This window comes from Rhinatrema bivittatum, chromosome 2, assembly GCF_901001135.1.
Source record: "Rhinatrema bivittatum chromosome 2, aRhiBiv1.1, whole genome shotgun sequence".
Taxonomy (NCBI): Eukaryota; Metazoa; Chordata; class Amphibia; order Gymnophiona; family Rhinatrematidae; genus Rhinatrema; species Rhinatrema bivittatum.
This window is the reverse complement of record NC_042616.1, coordinates 11,271,428-11,278,223: the sequence shown is the minus strand read 5'-3', so window position 1 is coordinate 11,278,223 and position 6,796 is coordinate 11,271,428.

The following is a 6,796-nucleotide window of genomic DNA, read 5'->3' as shown; positions in this document are numbered from 1 at the left end:
AAGCTAAAAATCGCTACAATCACACCTTTACTAAAGAAAAAAAAACCTCAACCCAGAAGACCTAAACAATTACCGCCCAATCTCTAACCTACCCCTTTTTGCTAAATTGACGGAGAAGACGGTCCTGAAACAACTTAACGAACACCTTGACAAGAACAAAATACTTTATCCCACCCAATATGGATTTAGGAAAAACCACAGTACAGAAACCCTCCTACTCAACCTTTCTAACACCATACTAAGAGGATTCGACAACAAAAAAGGGTACCTACTGATCCTCCTGGACCTCTCTGCAGCCTTTGACACAGTGGACCACAAAAAGCTTATTTCTAGCCTTGAATCCATTGGGCTCACGGGCAAAACTTTCCTTAAAAACAGGTATTTCAAAGTTTCCTACAACAACAACAAATCATCCAACGCTATCCCCCTCGAAACAGGAGTGCCACAAGGATCGGCACTATCACCCATACTATTCAATATCTACCTTATACCTTTATGCCATCTCCTATCAAGCCTAGGCATCACGTACTACATGTACGCTGATGACATACAAATCCTCATTCCAATAATTTCCTCCATAGAAGATGCAATGTCAAGAGCAGCCTCACACCTTGATGCAATCCGAAACATGCTAATCAACCTAAAATTTTGTTTAAATATGAGCAAAACTGAATGTATTCTACTCGTAAGAAAAAACTCTGGATCAAAAACCACTCTACCCTTCCAAATTGACAACATCCACATTCAACTTAAAGACAATGTAAAAGACCTAGGCATATGGTTAGACAATGAACTAAACTATAAAAAACACATTACTACAAGAACAAAAGAGGGCTTTCATATATTACAAGTAATAAAACACCTAAAACCGCTGCTTCACCCCCAATTTACTCGCCTCCCACATAGTCAACAATGCCACTACCCGACCTCATCTGGACTCCACCTCTCAGCCTCTCGACTCCAACCACAACCAACCACCCGCAGTCCCATCCACACGGGCACACACACTAGAGGTATTTGAATCCACATCAGCCTTGGAAATTGAAACTACATTAAAAAAACTAAAGCCTTCTGCTCACCCTCTGGACGCGATCCCAGTAAATCTGTTGATAGCTACTGCCAAAAACTTTGCTAAACCCTTCGCCCAGATCATCAATGCCTCCTTATCCCAAGGCCTCGTCCCGGACCCTCTAAAACTTGCCATCTTGAAACCTTTACTAAAAAAACCCAACCTTTCCACAGATAACCCAGCAAACATTCGCCCCATTGCAAATCTCCCTATCATTGCGAAGATACTCGAAAGAATAGTCAACAAACAGCTCTCTGAATTCTTAGAAGAAAACAACATCCTCTCCCCAGCTCAACTTGGTTTCCGCAAATCTCGAAACACAGAATCTCTCCTATCTCTTTCAGACAACATTCTCATGAACCTGGGACATAAACAGCCCTGCCTGCTCATTCTTCTGGATTTAACCGCTGCATTTGACACAGTTAACCACGATTGTCTCATTGACAGACTAACCGAAATCGGCATCAAAAACACAGCCTTAAACTGGTTTAAATCCTTTCTCCAGAACAGGTATTACAGAGTCAAGATCAATAGCAAAGAATCTTCTCCTTTCAGTTCCACCCTCGGAGTCCCTCAAGGATCGTCGTTATCACCAACTTTATTCAACATCTATCTACTCCCACTTTGTAAACTCCTCTCTGAGCTCAAGTTAACACATTACATGTATACAGACAACGTACAAATCCTCCTACCAATAACCGAATTTCTGGACAGCACTATTCACCATTGGAACACCTACCTCGGCGCCATTAACAACCTCCTTTCAAATCTCAACTTGATACTCAACGCCAATAAAACCGAATTCCTTCTAATCACACAAGACGGTAATCTTCCACTAAACAACCCTCTCTCCACAGTGCTTCCTTCCATCTCTCCCAAAGTCAGAAACCTTTATGTAGTCATGGACAATCAACTTAGCTACACAGGCTTCATAAACAACACAATAAAGGAGTGCTACTTCAAGCTTCAAGTTTTAAAAAGACTAAGACCCCTCCTACATTTTCAAGACTTCAGATCTGTCTTGCAAGCGATTTATATTTTCAAAACTCGACTATTGTAATTTGCTTCTCTGCGGCCTTCCTGACAACTCCATTAAACCTCTCCAGTTACTGCAGAATGCAACTGCAAGGATTCTTACAAAGTCAAACAAAAGGGACCACATAACACCCATCCTTAAAAAGCTCCACTGGCTCCCAGTCAAATTCAGAATCCTCTACAAGCTTTTATCAATCACCCATAAAGCCATTCTCAGCATCGCCCCGCTGGACCTTTCGACCCCCCCCCCCCCCCCTGCAATTTCATACCTCCACCCGCCCTCTTAGATTAGCGCAAAGAGGCACTCTCAGAGCACCTACAATCAAAACCTCCCTAGGTAGAAGAGCTCTTTCTGCCGCAGGCCCCAAACAGTGGAATTTGCTTCCTCCGACCTTAGACAGGAACAATGCCACATTACTTTTAAGAAGAGACTTAAGACGCTACTGTTCAGACAAGCTTTCCCATAACCACTCGTCCTGGCCGCCTCCTCCACGGACTCACCTCACAAGCAGAGATCCTTTAGCACATGCTTTTCCGCTGCCTAATCTATCTAGTCTGGACATTTGACTCTCATTAAACCTCTGTCACCCAAATAAGACAACTCTTTTCTCTGTTTTGCTCTTAACAGTTCGATTTGTCAATTTTTCCCCCCGTTTTAAGTTGCATCCAAGTTTTCTCCTCCTGTTCTATGTAAGACAGTTACTTTTTGTCACCGTATGTTGAATGTTGCAATGTAAACCGGAGTGATAATTAACTCTGTTATTTGAACTTCGGTATAGAAAAGTTATAAATAAATAAATGATTTCAAAACCGCCCTACAAGCCCTCATCTTTACCAATTTGGACTATTGCAACTCTCTCCTGATTGGTTTACCTAAAACATCCTTAAAACCTTTGCAGTTACTGCAGAATGCTGCTGCCAGAGTCCTGACGGGTAAAAGAAAATCTGACCACATAACCCCCGTCCTCAACAATTTACAGTGGCTACCGATAGAGAAAAGAATAGAATTCAAAGTTCTCACAATTCTTCATAAAGCAATTTATAAAGCAGACTACACAGCCCTGGATAACTTCATACATATTCATAGATCACCTCACACGACAAGAACAAGAAGTAAACTCCAACTAGTGATTCATTCACTTCCACATGCCAAACTATCCTCCACAAGAAACAGAGCCATTTCCATCATTGGCCCGAAGTTATGGAATTCGTTACCTCATCACTTGACCACTCAAGAAAACATACAATCTTTTAAAAAAGATCTTAAAGCCTGGCTACTCAGCCAAACTCTCACAGACAGCAATCTCAAAGATTATAAAGGATAAATCCACAGATCTCGCCCTCTGTGTGTCCCTCCAACCGACATACAATCTCCCACCTATGACTAACTTTCTTTCTGACTCCCAGAATCCTTCCCTTTTTGTTCTATAGCAGATGTCCCCTACATGATTTGAACTATTGTATTTCTTGATATGTTTATGCTAATGTTCTATACCAGTTTTTACAGTTTTTGCTGTTAAATTACTTTAAATGTATCAGGTTGTTGTAATTGTAAACTGGAGTGAAGGCAACTCTGCTATACCTCGGTATATAAAATATGCTAAATAAATAAATAAATCTAAGGAAATCGAAATTATCAGGTAAGTAATTTCTCCAATAATAATGCTTGAAGAACAATTCTAAATTCGTCATGATTCAACAGAGGCTTTAGGTGTCTAAGCCTCTGTTGAATCATGGTACCCTTACCATGGTACCATAAACAAGAAGTTTATGGTACCCTTAGACACGTAGGTGTCTAAGGGTACCATAAACTTCTTGTATCTTTCCATAAAGATACAAGAAGTTTATGGTACCCTTCTTGTATCTTTATGGAAAGGTGCTTTTTTAGAGTGAGTTCTCTACGTAGAGTGAGTACGCCTACGTCTCTAACTTTGTTCCCTAAGGTAATAGTGACATTTTCCATATTGAAAACTTTGTGTTGGTTGGATGGAGTCAATTTACGTTCTAACAGCATGAGTTCAGTTTTTTCAAAATTGAGACTTGAGTTTCATTTGTGTTAACAGTTGTCATACAATATTTAGATAAATATTGGTAATTTTAAAGTTTTTTTCGATGGAGTCATTTATTGGTATAATGATTTGAATATCGTCTGCATAGATATAATAATTGAGCTGTAGACACGAAAGCAGTTGACAAAGAGGTAACATGTATACATTGAACAAAGTAGCCGATAGGGAGGATCCCTGGGGTACTCCTGTTTCAAGTGGATACATTTTAGTATATATATTATTAATGAAAACCTGATATGATCTATTACTTAGGAGGAGAACCATTTTAATGTTTTATCTTTAAGACCAATTTCTGAGGGTCTATTTAGCAAGATGTTGTGATTAACTGTGTCATAAGCTGCTGACAGGTCAAGAAGAATTAATAGATAGTTTTGTCCCTGATCAAAACCTTTTAGGATTGTATCAGATAAAGATAAAAGGAGAGTTTCAGTACTGAAATTTTTACGAAATCCGAACTGTCGAGTATAAGATGTCATTAGTTTCTATATGTTCCATGAATTGTTTTAGTACCACTTTTTCCAATTACTTTAGCAATATATGAAAGATTGGAAATTGGCCGCTAAACATTCAGGACCATTGAGTCCAGATTACTCTTTTTGAGAATAGGTTTAATGATAGCCTGTTTAAATTGGTCTGGCAAGATACCTTCATGCAGAGATGTATTAGTTGTATCAGCTATATAAGAGGCTATTAGCGTAGATATTTGTTTTAGAACCAAAATGGAAATTAAATCATTTGGGTGGTTAGCAGGATTAAGTTTGTTGTCTAACATTTCATTTTCATTTGAAGAAACTTCCTCAAAGCTGGACCAGACTGTATCTTTCGGTGTTAATTTGATTTCCTGAGTAGGTGTATTATCGAGTTCAGTCTTTGTTTTATCTATTTTACTTTTAAAGAATATCGCCAGTTGTTGGCTAAGCTCTTTATTTTTCATATTAGTTGCAACTGAGGGATCATTTGTTAGCTGCTTAACAATCTGGAAAAGTGTTTTTGGATTATTTGCATAGCTAATAATTTTATTGCTGTAAATCTTTTTTTTGTTCTGTTAATTAGGATTTTGTAAAAAGCTAAATGTTTTCTATAGGATGTTAATGATTCTAGTGTTTTTTTTCTTTCGCCAGATTCTTTCTTTTTTACATAAACCGAATTTAGCTTCTTTTAACTCTTTGTTAAACCATGGATTAGATTTTATTATTTTATTTGAAATAACCTTAGTTTTCTCGGGGTTAATTTTATTTGCGGTTTCAGTAGTAATTTCGTTCCATTCAGCAAGGGCATTATTACAGTCTAAGTTATTGATTCTAACTAGTTGGTTCTCTAATTCTTTCTGTAATTCGTCTATTATAAATGGGGGATGAAAGGAGAGTGTGTTTTTCCTCCCTAGTTTCATTCTTAATTTTATTCTCAAATATAACATCTGCTTGTAATAATGAGTGGTCAGACCAAGGGACCTGTTGGCATTTTATCGTGGAATTATACAAAGAGGCTTGATTTGTAAAGATCATATCTAACATATGACCCGCTTTGTGAGTAGGTTGATTTATCAGAAAAGAGAAACCAAATGCATTCATTGCTTCTATTAGAATTTGACAGGTTGTTGAGAGTGGAGTAACATTCATATGTTTATTAATTCTGTTAATATTGGCTCCTAGAAGGAGGAGTTAGCAACCTGATGTGAATTCTGCTAACATAGGCTCCTAAGAAGGAGGAGTTAACAATCTGTAGATATATCAGGTATGGAGTTGGCAGTCTGTAGATATGATATAGTAGATGGTGGATCCCTGGGCTGGTGGCAGATGACTACGCCCCCGGGAGAGTATCCCGAGAGGGGACCACCAGCTAGGCTTGAGTATGGAGACAGACACACATTAGTTCTTTTATTAAACAGGTTTTAGAAACCACCAGAGGTGGCAGTAGTGAGCTGATATGCCCGACAGGGCTGTAGTCCCTAAGGCACTGGAACCGCGATCCAGGATGGCTGAGCTGTTGAGAAACTGTAGAAAGTGAGTAGGCAGAGTAGACAGCATTCATGAACAGAACTAGATGACAAAAACTCACATAAGGTCTCAAGGAGTCTCAGGAGCTGGAAAGGTTTAGGCCCTCGAGGAGCGAGTACCTGGTTCCAGGGAAAGCTCTGAGAGAGCGATGGTAACTCACACTTGTTTGTAGCAGCGATAGCTTCCAGGCAGTAGAGAATCTTCAGAGTGTCCAGGAACATGGGTCCTCGAGGAGCGAGTACTGGTTCCTGTCTGTAATCTGAAAGTAAAGAAAAGAGCGAGGCCCCTGAGGAGCGGGTACCTCTGGTAAGTCCGAGGAGGCAGAGTAGCTTGGGTAGCGTAGCCGAAGCAATCCCCATCCCTTGCTAACTCGATTAAATAGCGAAGTAGAGACCTTTAAATATTGGAAACGGATGAAGTCATCTCAGGGGGACGCCCCTGAGGTTCGCGCCCTTGCTGGTACTTCAGTCAGAGCGCGCACGCCCAAGGTCATCAGGCAACATGGCAGATCTACAGCGTCCGGCTGGTCCGGGAACGCCGGAGGAAGACGGCATGAAGACGCTGCGGCAGCCAGCGTCCATCAGACCCAGAGGGAGTCGCCAAATGGGAAGGTGGGCGGAGTGGAG